General features: G+C 48.2%; 1 pseudogene; it reads right to left on the bottom strand.

Moving 5' to 3' along the window:
* LOC117507975 overlaps window positions 1–22,200 on the bottom strand; it is a 74,098-nt pseudogene that overhangs the window by 27,456 nt on the left and 24,442 nt on the right.

The raw sequence follows: 22,200 nt of genomic DNA, 5'->3' as shown, positions 1-22,200 counted from the left end.
ACTTCTGTAGCAGGATACAGGAGAATATAATGTGTTTTAGGATATTTGAAATTATCACTTGTGGATAATTTTACCTCAAATACTGGGGGCACGACCTATGAATGAATGATATTAGAACAAGGTTGTAATATCTATGATTTTAGGGTCAGTCAATAGGAAATATTAAAATCAATATTAACAGTCTCTAATCTTCAGGAGTAAGTTCCACATGTCAAGTCCGACCCCCTCTGTAAAACCATACAAAATCACAGACAACTTCACACGTTTAAACTTTAACTCAGTCAGGAGTTAAATAACAATACGAGGTCTATTAGAAAAGTATCCGACCTTATTATTTTTTTCAAAAACCATATGGATTTGAATCACGTGTGATTACATCAGACATGCTTGAACCCTCGTGGGCATGCGAGAGTTTTTTCACGCCTGTCGGTTACGTCATTCGCCTGTGGGCAGTCTTTGAGTGAGGAGTCGTCCACCCGCTTGTCGATTTTTTTCATTGTTTAGGAATGGCTCAGAGACTGTTGCTTTGTTTGATAAAAAATTTTTCAAAACTGTAAGGCACAACTGAGTGGACACCATTCAATAAATTCAGCTGGTTTTCGGTAAAATTTTAACGGCTGATGAGAGATTTTGGTCTGGTAGTGTCGCTTTAAGGACGGTCCACGGCGCCTGACTGCGATCTGCGCTTCGAGGCGGCAGTGTCTCGCCGTTTCAAGTTGAAAACTTCCACATTTCAGGCTCTGTTGACGCAGTAAGTCGTCAGAGAACAGAGAACTTTCAGAAGAAGTCGGCATGAGGAGTTTATTCGGACATTCCATTGTTAACGGTCATTTTGTAATGAAAGAACGTGCGGGCAGAGTCGCATGTCGGGCTGGACCCGACCGCGGGGGGGTCGCGGCAGGAAAAACACCTCCGTTGGAAATCTTAACGGGCAAGTTGGAACATGCCCAAGCTGTTAAACAATTTCTCAGTTATTCACTTGTTGAAAGCCATTAAAAGCCGTCTGAATTCTACAAATGGTTTTCAACACGGAGGTGTTTTTCCTGTCGCGGCGCACACAGATTTGCCGAGTCGTCACGGAAACGACTCGGCGAATTTGCGCATACGTCTTTCATTAAAAAAAAATGTCCTTAAACAGTGGAATGTCCGCATAAATTCCTCATGCCGGCCTCTTCTGAATCTTCTCTGTTCTCTCACGATGTCCAGGGTGAATTAAGCCTTAAATTAGGATGTTTTCAGCTCGAAACAGGCCGACGACAGCGCCTGGAAGCGCTGCAGGACGTCCCGCTCTGTGGGAAGTCCTTACACCGACAGAAACACCCCATAATCTCTCATCAGCCGTTAAACTTTTCACAGAAAACCAGCTTAATTTCTCGAATAGTGTCCACTTGGATATTCCTCACAGGTCCAGAAAAAATTTTGATAAAGCAACGCGCGCTGTCTCGAGCAGCGTGTGAAACAAAGGAATTCAGCCGAGAGGGCGGGACCACATCTCACTCAAGGCCTGCCCACAGGGAAATGACGTCACCGACACGCGTGAAAAAACTCACGCATGCGCACGAGGGTTCAAGCATGATTGGTGTAATCGCATGTCATTCAAATCCATATAGTTAAAAAATAAAAATAAAAGGGTCGGTTTATTATCTAAGAGACCTCGTACATATCATAGTCAGGCAATTTGATGATGAATTTCACTGAGCAATTATTGTATGACGTTCAGATAACTTGGTTTAGTTGCAGGAATTTAAGAATGAATTTCGTCCTAATCAGCGGGGAATTTACTTTGGTATTTATTATCGGGAGATATTGTTAATGAAGGTGAATAGAATTTAAATAAAAGCCACTCTATCTTTATCTGACACAGTAGCCCGGTCTTACTTGTTACGACCCCAAAGGGACACAACATATTCATTGAGACACAGACAGCAGAGGAAAGAGTCAAATAGTCAATTTTATTAATTATTAAGGAAGTCTTCGTTCTTCTTAAGTTATTTCAGTTAGATAGACTTCTTAAGGTTTCACAACAAAACCCTTACCTCCCTGTGTCCCAAAAAAAAGCCAAAAGTTACAAAAGAAAGTTGGGGCCTGGAAGACCAGCTAAACAGAAACAACAGGTGCTGCAGTGGGCCAACTCCATACAGGGCCGTCGAAGCCGCTGCAAACACCAGAGTAACAAAAAAGCAAAAACTCCTAAACCCAATCAAAAGAAAAGCGAGAACCGGACAGTCAGTCCCACCAGGCCCAAAAGAGAAGAAAAAGTCCAAAAACAATGCTACAAAAATACTCACAGGACAACGCTACAAAAATACTCACAAGACAAACTCAGGCCCAAGGCTTGAGGCCTGCATCCTGACGAGCCACGCCCAGACCCTGGCACAAAGTGAGCTGGAGAAGGTGAGAGAGACGCACCCGCAGACAAACCTATTTATAGGCTGACGGAGGGGGCGTTTCCACAAAAGAAATACCCACAAAAAATAGACAAAAAACAAACATACTTATAACCAAAAAAAATAAACCAGAAAAGAAAAAAAATACAAAAATAAGAATGTAAGTAATCACGTGCCCAGCACGTAACACCCCCACCCAAAAGACACTGAATAGGAACTTGAAAAAAAAAAAGATCCATTCAGTGAAAAAACAAAAAACAAACCTACAGCCATGAAAGCGCATCAGCCACCACATTGTCCTTTCCACGTATGTGCTGTACCACAATAGTAAAGGACTGCAGCCGTAAAGCCCAATTCATCAGCCTCCGATTCCTATTACGCATGCGGGCCAGGAACACGAGCGGGTTGTGATCTGTAAAAACAAGCACAGGCACGCTGGACCCACCCACATAAACTTCAAAATGCTCCAAAGCAAAGACCAAGGCAAGAGCTTCCTTTTCGATGGTAGAGTACCACCTCTGATGTTTATTAAGCTTCTTTGAAAAATAAGAAACAGGATGTTCAACCCCATCAGCACCATCTTGCACCAGGACAGCCCCTACCCCTGAATCACATGCGTCTACAGCCAACTTAAATGGCACATCAAAACAAGGCGCAGCCAAAACAGGAGCAGACACCAACAAAGACTTGGTCTGCTCAAATGCAGACTGACACAAGTCAGACCAACAAAAATCCACCTTCGGGCTAAGGATATCAATCAGTGGTGCAGCAACTGCTGAAAAATTCTTACAAAACCCCCTATAGTACCCCACCATCGCCAAATACCGACACAACTCTGTACGCGTGGTGGGAGCAGGGACAGCTAAAATAGCCTCAACCTTAGCTTGAACAGGGCGCATCTGACCTCTCCCCACCATTTTCCCAAGATAGGTCACTGTCGCTTGACCAAATTCACATTTTGAAAGATTGACAGTCAAATTAGCCTCACTCAGACATACAAACACTGAACCCACATGGTCCACATGCTCATCCCACGTTTGAGAACAGATCACCACATCATCAAGATATGCCTCACAAAAGAGTAAAGCAGACAAAACCACATTCATAAGCCGCTGAAATGTCGCCGGAGCATTACACATCCCAAAAGTCATCACCGTATACTGAAGGAAATCGGGTGTGACAAAGGCAGAAATCTCCTGGGCCCGTGCTGTCAAAGGCACCTGCCAGTATCCCTTTAATAGATCTAGCTTTGTAACAAACTGGGCAGCTCCAACATGAACACAATCCTCCATTCGAGGCAGCGGGAAACAGTCCGGCCTTGTCACCCCATTGACCTTCCTAAAATCTGTACAAAAACGATCCTCTCCATTGGCTTTAATGGATAAGAGACACGGCGAACTCCAAGCACTACTGCTCTTCACAGCAATACCGTGCTCCACCATATAGTCCACCTGCTTCTTCAACCGGCACCGCTTGTCTGGATTTACTCTATAAGGATGTTTTATGGGTTTAGAATCACCGACATCAATATCGTGACTGAGCACATGCGTCAGTGGGAATATCAGCAAACAGCGACCTATATGACTGGATCAAATTAATGACATCCCCCTGCTGGGAAAACTCAAGATGAGACAATAGGAGAGGCAAATTTTCCAATGCCCACGAATTAGAAAATTTCCCCTAAATCAAAGCTGCAGGAAAGACATCACTGTCCAATTCAGCACTAGACTGCTCCCCCTGCACATCTGTCACCATACTGACACGTGGCTCAAATGTCCCAACATCACTACCACCAGGAAGAAGCGCACTCAACATATGGTTTCAGCATATTTATGTGACATAAACGAGACTTCCGCCGCCTATCAGGCGTAGCCACTAAGTAGTCCCTATCACCGACCCTGTTCTGAACTAAATAGGGCCCACTGTAACACGCTTGCAAACTTGACCCTGGAATAGGCAATAAAACCAAAACCTTATCACCAGGATCAAACACCCTCAGTTTCGCTTTCCTGTCAAACCACGTCTTCATCTTAAACTGCGCACTTTTTAGATTTTCCTTTGCGATCTCCCCAGCACGCCACAACTTAAACCGGAAATTACTGACATAATCCAAAAGATTCTACTCTGAGTGTCCCCCTAACCATTTGTCTTTTAACAACCTCAACGGACCACGAACCGTGTGTGCAAAAATCAGCTCCGCTGGGCTAAACCCCAAAGACTCCTGAACCACCTCACGCAAAGAGCAACAGGGGTACCCCCTCATCCCAGTCTCTCAAACTCCAAACAATACGTACGAAGCATAGTTTTTAGAGTCTGATGAAAACGCTCAAGAGCTCCCTGGCTCTCCGGATGGTATGCACTGGAACGCAGATGTTCTATGCCAAGCAATTTCAAAACCTGTGCAAACACCTCAGACATGAAGTTCGAACCACGGTCACTCTGCAAATGACGTGGTAACCCAAACAAAGAAAAAAACTTTGTCAGTGCTTTCACAACAACAGGTGCACTAATTTTACGAACAGGGAAAACCTCAGGGAACCGCGTAGATGCACACATCACAGTTATCAAAAACTTATTTCCAGATTTAGTTCATGGTAACGGACCCACACAGTCAACCAACACTCGCTCAAAAGGTTCACAAACTGCTGGAATTGGATACAACGGAGCAGGTGGAATCATTTTATTAGGCTTCCCAGATACTTGACAAAGATGACATGATCTACAATACTGCGCAACATCACGCTTCAACCCAGGCCAAAAGAAATGACGCAAAATGCGATCATACGTTTTCCTTATACCCAAATGACCCGCTAACGGATTGTCATGAGCCAGCTTCAATATTTCAACACGGTACTTTGTCGGAACCACAATCTGCGTAACCATGCCCCACTCCTCAACAGGAGAGACATCCACAGGTGTCCATTTACGCATTAACAGACCATCCGACAAAAAGTAACCCATGGACACAGACTCATCAGTCACTACATCAAACAAATGTGCTAAAGTGTCAACTGCTTTCTGATCAGCCCCCAATCTACTCTTCGACAGTGACAGCGCCCCCACATCACAACCCTCTGCAACTCCTGTCACTGCGCCTTCATGCACAAAGGGAACACTCACTCCAAACTTCAGTGTTACCCAAAAAGCTGTCACTCAAATCAATCTCACCTTTTCCTTCCTCCTGCTCACATTTAGCAACTGCGCAGGTAACAGCACAAGATGTAAAAATGTGTGGAAATGTACGAGCAAGCTCGTCTGGACAGGAACATAAAACTGGGACAGGTATAACCTCCTGTGTAATCAACACTGTGCCTCCTGCCACATCATTCCCCATAATCAGAGAAACACCACAGATTGGAAAACCAGGACGCACGCCGACCACAGCCTCTCCAGACCATAGCTCTGAGTGAATCACTATTTTGTGCAAAGGAACGTCAATTTCCCGCATACCAAACCCACAAACAGGAATATCAGAACCAACTGCGGTATCATCATTTAAAGGCAAAATCCCCTCCAAAATAAAAGACTGAGGCAGCTGTATTGCGTAATATTTTTACTGGGGCGCTCTCACCACCTGCAACAGAGACAAAGCCATCCATAATGAAAGGCTGAAAATCAGTGAAATCACTCTGCTTCCCTGATGCCAAATGACTGACTTGATCCACAGTTTTTACCAAAGCCACAGATTTAAGGTACTTCTTTAAAACTGGACAGCCTGCAACGATATGCCCTCTCTTTTTACAATAAAAAGTACAGCACATCATTAGATTTTCCAGTTGTGTCCGATTTACTCTCCACAACGCACCGCACCTGCCTCATAACAGCCTCTACTGTTGGAGACGGTTTCTCTACCTCCTTTCCATAGCCATTAAATCTGTCAGATTTAACAAAACCACGAGAGTGCCCAAAATGTGTTTCATGCGTCAAAACATATTCATCAACGAGCACTGCAGCTCTTACCACATTACTTTCTTTCCGTTCATTTACATAAGTAGCAACTCTATCAGGTAGGCCATTTTTAAAATCTTCCATTAAAATCAGCTGTTTCAATTGCTCAAAATCCTCAACTTTTTGAGAAGCACACCACCGGTCAAAGAGCACCTCTTTATCTCTCACAAATTCCACATACGTTTGATTATTTCTTCTCCTAAGTTTACGAAATTTCTGACGATATGCCTCTGGCACTAATTCATATGCCTGAAGGATGGCACTCTTCACTTTAGCATAATCAAGGCTATCAGCAACAGACACTGATGCATAAGCCTCCTGTGCTTTACCAACCAAACTACACTGTAACAATAATGTCCACGTCTCTCTAGGCCACTTAAGTGCTTCAGCAATTTTCTCAAAAATGACAATATACTTATCAACATCCTGCTCATTAAATGGTGGCACTAAACGAATATTTCTACTGACATCAAAACCTGTGGTCTGCAATCGCTGCTGTTGTCTCACCAACTCCAACTCCAGTTCACGCAAGCGAACTTGAGCCTCCTGTTCAACTTTTATTTGTTCCAATTCAACCTTTTTCCGTTCCAAACTCAGACGCTGTAATTCCACATCCAGTTCCTTCACGCGAGCCGCTTCCTCAACATCAGCAACTACCCGTGAACTTCCAGGAACCAAAGAAGCAGGAAAAATCCCTTGTTCAATCAAACCAGCTAACAATTCAGATTTGATAACTCCCTTCCCAGCCTTTTCCGAAACTGGAACTTCATAATGATCAGCAATTACCAACAAATTATCCCTAGTACACTTGTGAAACCCTTCCAAAGTGGGTGCCTTAACAAATTTGTCTAAATTGAACGACATCTTAAATGCAGAACAAATGCGTCCAAACACAAATCTTTCTGCACTCTAAAAAGGCATACACCCCACAACAAATACTCCTAAACTCTAACTCCAACTCAAAAAAAAAAAGAGAAAAAAAAAACAATATTCCCATGAACTCAGCACAAGTCTCAACGAAAAGCCAGAAAACAAAATAACCCAACCACAAACTACCAAAATACTACAAATAACAAAAGGCACGCCTCTATGCTAAAGGAACATTTGTTTATAAACAAGCCCCCATAGTAAGTTACCAAAAATAAAACTACAAATAACAACGGGGCACAACTCACTGCTAAAAGAGAAATTTGGTTTTAGACGAGCCCCCATAAATATGTTACGACCCCAAAGGAACACAACATATTCATTGAGACACAGACAGCAGAGGAAAGAGTCAAATAGTCAATTTTATTAATTATTAAGGAATTCTTCATTCTTCTTAAGTTATTTCAGTTAGATAGACTTCTTTCTTAAGGTTTCACAACAAAACCCTTACCTCCCTGTGTCCCAAAAAAAAGCTAAAAGTTACAAAAGAAAGTTGGGGCCTGGAAGACCAGCTAAACAGAAACAACAGGTGCTGCAGTGGGCCAACTCCATACAGGGCCGTCGAAGCCGCTGCAAACACCAGAGTAACAAAAAAGCAAAAACTCCTAAACCCAATCAAAAGAAAAGCGAGAACCGGACAGCCAGTCCCACCAGGCCCAAAAGACAAGAAAAGTCCAAAAACAATGCTACAAAAATACTCACAGGACAAACTCAGGCCTAAGGCTTGAGGCCTGCATTCTGACAGCTGGCAGCTGTGCGTGCTGACGAGCCACGCCCAGACCCTGGCACAAAGTGAGCTGGAGAAGGTGAGAGAGAGACGCACCCGCAGACAAACCTATTTATAGGTTGACGGAGGGGGCGTTTCCACAAAAAAAATACCCACAAAAATCAATAGACAAAAAACCACAAACATACTTATAACCAAAAAATAAACCAGAAAAGAAAAAAATATAATACAAAAATAAGAATGTAAGCAATCACGTGCCCAGCACGTAACAGCTGTGCAGATCGGTCTCCGGAGGTCATGTGCTGGAAATCGTCTCGTTTTCAGTCAGTGATTCGTCCGTCACACAGCTACTTCAGGGACCTTGATAAAGAGACTCTGCCTTTCACCCTGCCCAATTTCTTTGGTTACCGGGGATGCTTTCCGTTGTTAGGCTGTGACTTGCGGTGGTGGTTCAAATCAGTCTCAGCTGACCTGGATGTTTTTATCTCTGCAGTGCTTGTAGTCAGGGATCGTCAGAATAAAGTCTTGAGTGTCTTTATTTTTCTATTCGCCAAAACAAAAATTTGTCTTTTGTCGTCGAAGCCGGGTCAAATCAAAAACTCAATACAAAAATAGTTGACTTTGTAAGAACAATGTTCACGAGGTGAATTTGGAGTTCAAGAAAAAAAAAAAGGTTTTAATTTGAAAAATTGTAAACGAAAGTTAAATCCACCTGTGCGTTTAACTTTACAAAAGTTGAGCAAAAGTTATCTGTAGAAAAAAGGAAAAAAGTAATTTCTTGTTGGCATGCACTAACAAGAAATACGTTTTACACAACATGTGGTTGCAGACAAAAGGGTCGTTAAATTTTTGGACGGCTAGGCCGCGTCTTGAGACCCCAAAAAAAAAGAGCGTATGAGGAAGAGTGAAGAGGAAGAGTGGAAGAACAAGCAAGCACCCGATTCCCCGGGGGTGCAGGCTTTTAAAGGGTTAAAAGCTCCACCCGCAAGAATTCTGGGTACTGTAGTTTTTTCTGTGTTTCTTTCTCTAGTTTTAATAAATCACTGTCCACTGTTAGATTGCCGCTTTAAAACCAAGCAAGTCCTGTACTGCAAAACTCGAGTAGACAATTTCCTTAGGACTACCACACAACACAAATATGAAAAACACACTTGATAAACTACCTACAATCTATAATCAGAGCACAAGATACAATATATATATAAATCTTATGTGTAAGGTTAAATGGTCACATGTTGTTTCTTTTTCTTTTCTTTTTTCTGTTACAACAATAAAATGCACTTTTTAAATGTGGTTACAACTTTATAACACTGTACATAATTGTTACATGCTCTTCCCCAATTCGTCCAACAGGGGTCACTCTTGTTCCATGGACTGGAAGGGACTGGGGTTTGGATTTCATCACAAAATGTTAACTCTGCCAATTTGGGGTCGATTTTGACCAGAAAAACTGGACTGTGATCAACAAGTTGATGGCAATTCTTCAGTGAGGTGATTTTACTTGAATCTTGTTGTAAAGTCATAGTTTTTAGACTTTTGGGAGAAAGCATGTTCTTCTGGTGTCTGTGTTTTTTAGATGAGAAAGGAGTTGGCACATCTGGTTTCGGGCTGATAAAGGGGATTCACAGCTCTGTGAGGAATGCACTTTCGAGAATCTTAAATCCTGGAAAGGGTGAGGGTTTATGACACCGAGCCATCCTATGTTGGCTCAGAGGGTCTCCCTTTGACACCTGGAGATATACCAAGCCTTGCTGTGCTGTGTTGTGTTCTCTTTTTTTTTTAAAGAAATTTATGGCCTTTGCTTAATGCAAACTTAGGATGTTGAATGTTGGTACAGCTTTCCGCTACACTTCTAATGGCAGAGTCCAGGAAGTCAATGAAAGCCTGGTTGGTAGATCTGATCCAGGATTATCACAAACCCAGACATTCTGACTCCTCACTCAGCTTTAAGTGCTGCAATCACAGCTTCAACCATGTTCACAAACAAATATCATCTGTGAAACAGACGTCAGTAAACCTTTCATCAGCAGCAAAGACATCTGAGCATCTGTCTCCACAACCCTGTCCATCACAGAGCCCATGTAAACACTGAACAGTGTCAGAACCAAATCCCTGATGAATCCGCAAAGTCACTGAGAAGACTGCAGAAAAAAGAAATAAAAGAAAAAAACAAAACAGAAATTCTTTGTGATATGGAAACACTTTTTGGTCAAACAACAAGCAAATACACCTTCAACAGATGAAAGTCCAAATTTGCTCAGCTAGTTATCATAACCGGTTCTTATGTGATGGGTTTAGCAGATTCCCACTGACTGGGTTCACGACCAAAAAGTGTTTTCATTTCAATAAACAAAGGTTGTTTTTAAATATAGATACACAGATTCTATTTTTAATTATATGCGAAATATATGGATAAATAGCATTTTTGTTTGTCCACTAAACTCCATGAAATCACAGGAATTGTCATTTTAGTGCACCTTTAAAATCAAAACAGCTTTATTTTACAGAGTTGTTCGATTGATGAACTCATTTTTATGAAACTGGTGAAAATGTAGGGCCTGGCCTGTAACACCTATATTATATTATATGTGTATGTGTGTGTGTGTGTGTGTGTGTGTGTGTGTGTGTGTGTGTGTGTGTGGTTGTGTGTGTGTGTGTGTGTGTGTGTGTGAGTGCCACCTTATGTCTGATTCTCCACCCAGCTGTTGATGTTGAGCCTCACTGCTTCTGCACTGGACAAGAAGTCCACAGTCTCCAGCTCTGCCATGTAGTGCTTTTTGGTAGCTGACAAAAAATTCTAGAAACATAAACAATGTATTTACTGATGTGAACCCTCTGAGTTCTGTTAATTCTTTCAGCCTTGGGATTTAGAAGCCATTCATATTGGAGAAAACGCACACACACACACACACAAACACACACACACACCTCAAGAAACTTGTAGGATTGCTCTCTGTACAGCCTGTTGGCCAAACTCAGGGAATATGGAGCATCGGGCTTGTTGAGCTCAAGCAGCAACTGGGAAAAACCACAATGGACTTCAGAAACTGCTTCTCTCTCCTGAGGACAACAACAACAACACAGCAATGCTCTGAGCTCGTGACCTCTGAGGGTAATTTCATGCGGTTAAAGAAAGTCAAAGACAAATTAACTTTCCATCATGGCCACACAAACATATTATGGTGTCACTCAATCACAAAGAATTATTTGCATAATTATTTATCAAACATGTCAAGTCAGAAGTGAAGCAGTTCCTGCAGTTTTTCCATCTCCTGGGGGATTTCAACACCCACGTGGGCGGCGACAGTGAGACCTGGAGGGGGTTGATCGGGAAGCACGGCCTCCCCGATCTGAACCCGAGTGGTGTTCAGTTGTTGGACTTCTGTGCTAGTCACAGTTTGTCCATCACAAACGCCATGTTCGAGCACAAGGGTGTCCATAAGTGCACGTGGCACCAGGACACCCTGAGCCGGAGGTCGATGATCGACTTTGTAGTCGTATCATCTGACCTTCGGCCACGTGTCTCGGACACTTGAGTGAAGAGAGGGGCAGAGCTGTCGACTGATCACCACCTGGTGGTGAGTTGGATCCGCTGGGAGGGTAGGAAGCCGGTAAGACCTGGCAGGCCCAAACGTATCGTGAGAGTCTGCTGGGAACGACTGGCGGAACCCTCTGTCAGCGAGGTCTTCAACTCCCACCTCTGGGAGAGCTTCTCCCAGATCCCGGGGGAGGTTGGAGACAAGAAATCCGAGTGGACCATGTTCTCCACCTCCACTGTCGATGCGGCTACTCGTAGCTGTGGTCGCAAGGTCTCTGGTGCCTGTCGCGGCGGCAATCCCCGAACCCGGTGGTGGACACCGGAAGTAAGGGATGCCATCAAGCTGAAGAAGGAGTCCTACTTATCTTGTTGGTAGGTGGGACCCCAGAGGCAGCTGACAGGTACCAGCAGGCCAATCGTGCCACAGCCCGTGCGGTCGCAGAGTCAAAAACTTGGGTCTGGGAGGAGTTCGGGGAGGCTATGGAGGAGAAGTATCGGTTGCCTCGAGAGATTCTGGCAACCGTCCGACGCCTCAGGAGGCAGAAGCAGCTCTCCACCAGCACTGTTTACGGTGCGGGTGGGAGCTGTTGACCCGACTGGGATGTTGTAGGTCAGTGGAAGGAGTACTTCGAGGATCTCCTCAATCCCATCGTCACGTCTTCTGAAGAGGAAGCAGAGACTGGGGACTCAGAGGCGGACTCATCATTTACCCAGGCCGAATCACCGAGGTGGTTAGCAAAGCTCCTCGGTGGCAAGGCTCCTGGGTGGATGACATCCGTCCTGAGTACCTTAAGTCTCTGGACGTTGTGGGGCTGTCGGGCTGACACGCCTCTGCAACATCGCGTGGCAATCAGGGACAGTGCCTCTGGATGGCAGACCGGGGTGGTGGTCCCTCTGTTTAAGAAGGGGGACCGGAGGGCGTGTTCCAACTATAGGGGGATCACACTCCTCAGCCTCCCCGGTAAGGTCTATTCTAGAGTACTAGAGAGGAGAATTCGACCGATGGTTGAACCTCGGATTCAGGAGGAGCAGTGTGGTTTTCGTCCTGGTCGCGGCACACTGGACCAGCTCTACATGCTCCATCGGGTGCTCGAGGGTTCATGGGAGTTTGCCCAAGCAGTCCACATGTGTTTTGTAGATCTGGAGAAGGCATTCGACCGTGTCCCTCGGGGCACCCTGTGGGGAGTGCTCCGGGAGTACGGGGTCCGGGGTCCTTTGCTAAGGGCTATCCGGTCCCTGTACGACCGCAGCAGGAGCTTGGTTCGCATTGCCGGTAGTAAGTCAAACCTGTTTCCAGTACACGTTGGCCTCCGCCAGGGCTGCCCTTTGTCACCGGTTCTGTTCATTATTTTTATGGACAGAATTTCTAGGCGCAGCCAGGGTGTAGAGGGGGTCTGGTTTGGGAACCACAGAATCTCGTCTCTGCTGTTTGCGGACGATGTGGTTCTGTTGGCGTCGTCAAATCAGGACCTTCAGCGTGCACTGGGGCAGTTTGCAGCCGAGTGTAAAGCGTCTGGGCTGAAAATCAGCACCTCCAAATCGGAGGCCATGGTTCTTGACCGGAAAAAGGTGCTTTGCCCTCTTCAGGTCGGTGGAGTGTCCTTGCCTCAAGTGGAGGAGTTTAAGTATCTCGGGGTCTTGCTCATGAGTGAGGGACGAATGGAGCATGAGATCGATAGATGGATCGGTGCAGCATCTGCAGTGATGCGGTCGCTGTATCGGACCGTCGTGGTGAAGAGAGAGCTGAGTAGGGGGGCAAAGCTCTCGATTTACCGATCGATCTACGTTCCGATCCTCACCTATGGTCATAAGATTTGGCTCATGACCGAAAGAACGAGATCGCGAGTACAAGCGGCCGAGATGAGTTTCCTCTGCAGGGTGGCTGGGCACTCCCTTAGAGATAGGGTGAGGAGCTCGGTCACTCGGGAGGAGCTCGGAGTCGAGCCGCTGCTCCTCCACGTCAAAAGGAGTCAGTTGAGGTGGCTCGGGCATCTTTTCCGGATGCCCCATGGACGCCTCGCTGGAGAGGTGTTCCAGGCACGTCCCACTGGGAGGAGGCCCCGGGGAAGACCCAAGACACGCTGGAGGGACTACATCTCTCGGCTGGCTTGGGAACGCCTTGGGGTTCCCCCGGAGGAGCTGGAGGAGATGTGTGTGGATCAGGAGGTCTGGGCGGCTTTGCTTGAGCTGCTGCCCCCGCGACCCGACTCCGGATAAAGCAGAAGAAAATGGATGGATGGATGGTGAGCGTCACAGAGAGCACCGCCTTCTCTGCAAACACAGCTGCACAGGACCAAACACCGAAGGCTGTATAGTATGTACAAGGTCTATTAGAAAAGTATCCGACCTTATTATTTTTTTCAAAAACCATATGGATTTGAATCACGTGTGATTGTGTCAGACAAGCTTGAACCCTTGTGCGCATGCGTGAGTTTTTCCACGCCTATCGGTTGCGTCATTCGCCTGTGAGCAGGCTTTGAGTGAGGAGTGGTCCAGCCCCCTCGTCATTGTTTCATTGCCAGGAAATGGCAATCGACAGGCTGAACGACCATTTCATTTCTAAACGGATGGCTGTCTGGATCCGTGACCATCGTGTGCCATTTCTCTGGTTATCACAAGAGCTGGACATCAACCATTTTCCAGCAGATTTCACTTTTAACAAGAGATTTTGTCATGGAAAGCCGAGCGGAGGCTTTGCGCATCACGATGGATTCGCTACTGGAGCGAGACAAAACCACCTCCGTTTTGGTCTCACAGGACGGCTTTGAGATGACGTTGAGACAGCTGTCGGTGGTTTTTCCATCGAGTAATTATCCGAGAAATTGTGGATGTGCCTGGACATGCCAGAACATGTCCTGTGAGGCTTCATCCCGGCGTTGCTTTGCGCCATGCGGCACCGCCGTGACGTGCGAAGCCTCCGCTCCTCTTTCCATGACAAAAACTCCTGTAACTGTTGGGGAAAGTGTAGGTATACAGACCCACAACAGGGGGCGCAAATGAACGGACAATGGAGGAAGTCAAATAACAACACTTTACTGTTGTGAATAGGCACAACAAACACAACAGATTACAACAATAAACAAAAAGCCAAATCACAAAAGGTGTCGTGTGGGCAGGCTCGAAGATAGAAGACGTCTGTCCAAAGGAGAACCGGAACCACACGATTTCCTCGCCACCAGACCCCGGGAATACTGGAGCCGCCCAAGTCCCCAACTCCCAGGTGGCCACTGCCTCCGCATGTTGGACCTGGTACTGCTGGCGAGGAACAAAAAAAACAATTAAATGTGGGCGCGTTTGCACCCAGCAATCACATGGCAGGAAAACTACCTCCACCTCTCGTTGGAAAAAAAGTCTGCTATGCAATGCACAAAAGTCACAAAAGGTTACTGTCGAGAGATCTCACAGTCGGCTGAGAACGTTACCTTCCAGGTAGAGCGATATCTCGGCAAAGAGGTGGAGACGTCGTCCTGCTGATGTACCCCTGCTGATCAGGTGATTGGTAACAGCTGTTGCAGGTGATGCGTGACAGCTGTCACCCTGGCTGCTCCTGTGAGGCGGCTGCGCCCTCTGGTGCCTGGAGCCCGCACTCCAGACAGGGCGCCCTCTGGTGGTGGGCCAGCAGTACCTCCTCTTCTGGCGGCCCACACAACAGGACCCCCCCCTCAACGGGCGCCTCCTGGCGCCCGACCAGGCTTGTCTGGGTGGCGGCGGTAGAAATCGGCCAGGAGGGCCGGGTCCAGGATGAAGCTCCTCTTCACCCAGGAGCGTTCTTCGGGACCGTACCCCTCCCAGTCCACCAAATACTGGAAGCCCCGGCCCATCCTACGGACATCCAAGAGCCGGCGTACAGTCCAAGCCGGCTCGCCATCGATGATCCGGGCAGGAGGCAGCGCCGGACCCGGAGTACAGAGGGGTGAGGTGTGATGCGGTTTAATACGGGACACATGAAACACAGAATGGATCCGCAGTGAGGCCGGAAGCTGAAGCCTCACTGCGGCCGGACTGATGACCTTAAGGATCTTGAAGGGGCCAATGTAATGGTCCTGTAGCTTGGGGGAGTCCACTTTGAGGGGAATGTCCTTTGTGGATAACCACACCTCCTGCCCTGGCCGATACGCAGGGGCCGGGGTCCGCCGACGGTCTGCATGGGCTTTTGCCCTCGTCCGGGCCTTTAGCAAAGCAGAACGGGCAGCACGCCACACCCGACGGCACTTCCGTAGGTGGGCCTGGACTGAGGGCACACTGACCTCTCCCTCAACCACCGGAAACAACGGGGGCTGATACCCCAGACACACCTCAAAAGGGGAGAGGCCGGTGGCTGAAGACACCTGGCTGTTATGGGCATACTCGATCCAGGCCAAATAGGTACTCCAGGTCCGCCGGGTGTGCGCGGCAGTCACGCAGCGCAGGCCTGTTCCACCTCCTGGTTTACCCGTTCTGCTTGCCCGTTGGTCTGAGGGTGGTACCCGGACGAGAGACTCACCGTGGCCCCCAGTTCCCGGCAGAAGCTCCTCCAGACTTGTGAGGAGAACTGGGGACCGCAATCAGAGACGATGTCTGTTGGAATCCCATGCAGCCGGACGACGTGGTGGACCAGGAGGTCCGCTGTCTCCTGGGCTGTTGGGAGCTTCGGGGAGGGCCACGAAGTGTGCCGCCTTGGGGAATCGGTCCACTATCGTGAGGATGGTGGTGTTACCCTGGGACGGCGGGAGGCCCGTGACAAAATCCAGGCCGATGTGGGACCAGGGGCGATGAGGCACAGGCAGCGGCTGGAGTAGTCCTGATGCCCTGCGATGGTCAGCCTTGCCCCTGGCGCAGGTGGTGCAGGCCTGGATATAATCCCGGACGTCGGCCTCTAGGGACGCCCACCAGAAGCGCTGCCGGACAACTGCCACGGTTCTTCGCACCCCTGGATGACAGGAGAGCTTGGAGCCGTGACAGAAGTCCAGGACTGCAGCCCTAGCTTCTGGTGGGACGTATAGTTTGTTCTTCGGCCCAGTTCCGGGGTCTGGGCTTCGTGCCAGGGCCTCCCGGACGGTTCTCTCTACGTCCCAGGTGAGGGTGGCCACGATAGTGGACTCCGGGATGATGGGTTCCGGTGGATCCGACAACTCCGCTTTGACTTCATCTTCATGTACCCGGGACCAAAGGCATCCGATCTCTGGTTTTTTGGTCCCGGGACGGTAGGTGATCCAGAAGTCAAAACGGTCCGAAGAACAGTGACCAGCGGGCTTGCCTGGGGTTCAGCTGCTTGGCGGTCCTGATATACTCCAGGTTCCGGTGGTCAGTGAAAACCGTGAATGGCACGGACGTTCCCTCAACAGATGTCTCCACTCTTCAGAGCCTCTTTCACCGCAGAGGAGTTCTCGATTGCCGACGTCATAGTTCCGTTCGGCCGGGGTCAACCTGCGGGAAAAATAGGCACACGGGTGAAGGACCTTATCGGTCTTCCCGCTCTGGGAAAGCACAGCTCCTATCCCTGAGTCCGAGGCGTCCACTTCAACCACTAACTGGCGACTAGGATCGGGCTGCACCAGAACGGGTGCAGACGACAAGCACCGTTTCAACTCCTTGAACGCGGCATCGCAACGATCTGACCAGGTGAAGGGGACTTTTGGTGAGGTCAGGGCTGTCAGGGGGCTAACTACCTGACTGTAGCCCTTAATGAACCTCCTGTAGAAATTTGTAAAGCCGAGGAACTGTTGCAGCTTCCTACGGCTAGTGGGTTGGGGCCAGTCTCTCACCGCCGCAACCTTGCCGGATCAGGAGCGACGGAGTTGGGGGAGATGATAAACCCCAGGAAGGACAAAGATGTGCGGTTGAAACTCACACTTCTCGCCCTTCACAAACAGCCGGTTCTCCAACAACCGCTGCAGGACCTGACGTACATGCCGGACATGAGTCTCAGGATCCGGAGAAAAGATGAGTATATCGTCTAGATATACGAAGACGAATCGGTGCAGGAAATCCCGCAAGACATCATTAACTAATGCTTGGAACGTCGCGGGGGCGTTTGTGAGGCCGAACGGCATGACCAGGTACTCAAAGTGACCTAAGGGGGTGTTAAATGCCGTCTTCCACTCGTCTCCCTTCCGGATCCGAACCAGGTGATATGCATTTCTAAGATCAAGCTTAGTGAATATTTGGGCTCCATGCAGGGGCGGTGAACACTGAATCCAACAGGGGCAACGGGTATCGATTACGAACCGTGATTTCGTTCAGCCCCCTATAATCAATGCATGGACGAAGTCCACCGTCTTTTTTCCCCACAAAAAAGAAACCTGCACCCATTGGGGAGGTGGAATTCCGGATCAACCCGGCGGCTAAGAGTCCCGGATGTAGGTCTCCATCGATTCGCACTCAGGTCGTGAGAGGTTGTACAGCCTGCTGGACGGGAACTCAACGCCTGGAACCAAATCAATGGCACAATCGTACGGACGGTGGGGGGGAAGGGTGAGCGCCAGATCCTTACTGAACACATCCACAAGGTCATGGTACTCCACCGGCACCGTCCCTAGATTGGGCGGGACTCTGACCTCCTCTTAGCCTGGGAACCGGGAGGAACCAAGGAACCTAAACATACCCGATGGCAGGTCTCGCTCCACTGAACCACTACCCCGGACGGCCAATCGATCCGGGGATTGTGTTTTTAACATCCAGGGGAACCCTAGAATCACACGGGAGGTGGCAGGAGTCACAAAAAACTCGATCTCCTCCCGGTGATTTCTGACACCACCAGAGTTACTGGTGGTGTCTTATGTGTGATTAGAGGGAGTAGGGAGCCATCTAGTGCCCGCACCTGCACAGGCGAGGTAAGCGCCACCAGAGGGAGCCCTATCTCCCTGGCCCATCTGCTGTCTAACAGATTCCCTTCAGAGCCCGTGTCCACCAGTGCTGGGGCCTTCAGGGTTAAATCCTCATAAAGGATTGTCACTGGGAGTCGTGTGGCAATATGGGTATGTCCCACGTGAATGTTTTGGCCCACCCCTAACCCAGTGTCTAGGGGCGGGCGTTGGTGTTTAACCGCTCGGGGCAGTCCCTCACTTGATGCTCTATTGAGCCACAAACAAAGCACGCTCCGCGGGCCAGCCTCCTCTGTCTATCTGGTGCCCTAAATGTGGCCCTGCTCATGTCCATAGCTTCGTCAGCAGGGGGAGCTGTCACCACACGGAGCGTAGAGGCCGTGGAGCGTGGGGAGGGCGGAACTCGGTCGGAACCGGAAGGGAGAGGGATGGCGCGTGCCCGGCCACGCCCCTCGTCTCGTTCCCGACGGCGTTCTTCTAACCGATTGTCTAATCGTATAACGAAATCAATAAGCCCGTCTAAATCCCGCGGATCGTCCTTGGCCACCAGATGCTCCTTCAGGACCAACGATAGTCCGTTTACGAAGGCGGCGCAGAGGGCAGTGCTATTCCAGCCGGACCTCGCAGCCGCGATGCGGAAGTCGACTGCATAAGCAGCTGCGCTCCGGCGCCCCTGTCTCATTGACAGCAGCACGGCTGAAGCGGTCTCTCCTCTATTTGGGTGATCGAACACTGTTCTGAACTCCCTCACAAACCCATCATATGTCAGAAGGAGCCGTGAATTTTGCTCCCAGAGCGCTGTAGCCCAAGCGCGTGCCTCGCCGCGAAGCAGATTAATCACATAAGCTATCTTACTAGCATCAGTCGCGTACATGACGGGACGTTGTGCGAAGACGAGCGAACACTGCATAAGAAAGTCCGCGCATGTCTCCACACAACCCCCGTACAGTTCTGGAGGGCTTATGTATGCTTCAGGGGAAGGTGGGAGGGGTCGTTGAACGACCTGTGGAACGTCACTATTGCGCACAGGATCGACAGGAGGGGGAGCCGCAGCAGCGCCCTAAGGGCGCGCTTCCACCTGCGCGGCGAGAGCCTCCACCCTGCGGTTAAGGAGGACGTTCTGCTCGGTCATCAGATCCAGCCGAGCCGTAAAAGCGGTGAGGATTCGCTGCAACTCACCGATCATTCCTCCTGCAGACGCCTGTGCGCCCTGCTCTTCCATTGGCCGTTCAACGGCCGGTTGACGCCCCTCGGGTCCATGACGTTGGCCGAGATATCCTGTTGGAAAGTGTAGGTACACGGACCCACAACAGGGGGCGCAAATGAACGGGACAATGGAGGAAGTCAAATAACAACACTTTACTGTTGTGAATAGGCACAACAAACACAACAGATTACAACAATAAACAAAAAGCCAAATCACAAAAGGTGTCATGTGGGCAGGCTCGAAGATAGAAGACGTCTGTCCAAAGGAGAACCGGAACCACACGATTTCCTCCACCAACAGACCCCGGGAATACTGGAGCTGCCAAGTCCCGAACTCCCAGGTGGCCACTGCCTCCACGTGTCGGACCTGGTACTGCTGGCGAGGAACAAAAAAACAATTAAATGTGGGCGCGTTTGCACTCAGCAATCCACACGGCAGGAAAACTACCTCCACCTCTCGTTGGAAAAAAAGTCTGCTATGCAATGCACAAAAGTCACAAAAGGTTACTGTCGAGAGATCTCACAGTCGGCTGAGAACGTTACCTTCCAGGTAGAGCGATATCTCGGCAAAGAGGTGGAGACGTCGTCCTGCTGATGTACCCCTGCTGATCAGGTGATTGGTAACAGCTGTTGCAGGTGATGCGTGACAGCTGTCACCCTGGCTGCTCCTGTGAGGCGGCTGCACCCTCTAGTAGCTGGAGCCCGCACTCCAGACTGGGCGCCCTCTGGTGGTGGGCCAGCAGTACCTCCTCTTCTGGCGGCCCACACAACAGTAACAGTGGAATGTGCCGTTCATTTCCAAACTGGACGCTGTGTTTTATCCGGGACGTCATCTGACTAGCACAGGAATTGTGAAAAGATGTGGACATCAGCACTTTTTCGGCACATGGAGACAGACGTGCGGAGGAATTCCGGGCGTCGCGGCGGTACCGCATGGCGCAAAGCAACACCGTGATGAAGCCTCATGGGACATGTTCTGGCATGTCCAGGCACATCCACAATTTCTCAGATAATCACTCGATGGAAAAACCGACAGCTGTCTGAACGCCATCTCAAAGCCGTCCTGTGAGACCAAAATGGAGGTGGTTTTGTCTCGCACCAGTAGCGAATCCATCGTGACGCACAAAGCCTCCGCTTGGCTTTCCATGACAAAATCTCTTGTTAAAAGTGAAATCTGCCGGGAAAATGGTGATGTCCAGCTCTTGTGATAACCAGAGAATGGCACACGATGGTCACGGATCCAGACAAGCCATCCGTTTAGAAATGAATGATCGTTCAGCCTGTCGATGGGCGGCTCGGAGCGCGGCGCACCCCACAGCCGCTGGGGGGCCGTCCTTAAAGTGACAGTAACGCTCCTTATTCTCCTACCAAGCCCGTAACATTTTCACCGAAAGCCAGATAAATTTTTCTTATGGTTTCCAGCTGCCAGTCTCTAACAGTTTCTGAAAAAATTCTGATGGAAAAAAAGCCCAAATCATTCCGCCATTTCCTGGCAATGAAACAACGACGAGGGGGCTGGACCACTTCTCACTCAAAACCTGCTCACACGCATGCGCACTAGGGTTCAAGCTTGTCTGACGCAATCACACGTGATTCAAATCCATATGGTTTTTGAAAAAAAATTTGGATACTTTTCTAATAGACTTCGTATACACACATTTATTTACTACGGAAGTGAAGTATTGTTTTTAGTGGCTTAGTATGTGTGTGTCTGTCTGTTTGTGTTTCTGCACTTTCAATTCAATTCAATAAATGTTTATGTCGAATATCAAGGCACAAAATAAAAACAATAATAAACAATATAAAGAAAACAATCAAATGAATATTCAAAAGCAGTGAGAAGCAAAACATAATCAACTTCCATCTCTTACATACACACACACACACACACACACACACCACACAAACACACACACACACACACACACACACACACACACACACACACACGTACATACAGCCTCATTCCACACAACCTCAATTCCAATGAAGTTGGGACGTTGTGTACAATGTAAATAAAAACAGAATACAATGATTTGCAAATCCTCTTCAACCTATATTCAACTGAATACACCACAAGACAAGATATTTAATGTTCAAACTGATAAACTTTATTGTTTTTGTGCAAATATTTGCTCATTTTGAAACAGATGCCTGCAACACGTTTCAAAAAAGCTGGGACAGTGGTATGTTTACCACTGTGTTACATCACCTTTCCTACTAACAACACTGCGTTTGGGAACTGAGAACACTAACTGTTGAAGATTTGTAGGTGGAATTCTTTCCCATTCTTGCTTGATGTACGACTTCAGTTGTTCAACAGTCCGGAGTCTCCGTTGTCGTATTTTGCGCTTCATAATGCGCCACACATTTTCAGTGGGTGACAGGTCTGACCTGCAGGCAGGCAGGCTAGTACCCGCACTCAGTTGTAATAGGCAGTGGTGGGCACAGTTCCGATAATCCGATAACAGATAATTATCGAAGATATGTTTTCATTATCCGATTATCTTTTTAGATAACTTTAAAAACCATTATCTTCCGATAAATTTTTGTCCGATAACTTTTAGACTGATAACATAGTAAACAAAGCTGAACAGCAGCAAACATTTTTAAAATTTAAAATCAGTTGAACACCTACCTGATAAAAGTTTCCTAACAGATGTA

The sequence above is a fragment of the Thalassophryne amazonica genome, chromosome 1 (genome assembly GCF_902500255.1).
Source record: "Thalassophryne amazonica chromosome 1, fThaAma1.1, whole genome shotgun sequence".
NCBI lineage: Eukaryota > Metazoa > Chordata > Actinopteri > Batrachoidiformes > Batrachoididae > Thalassophryne > Thalassophryne amazonica.
Note: the sequence above shows the minus strand (reverse complement) of the source record. Positions and strands in the feature narration are given on the sequence as shown.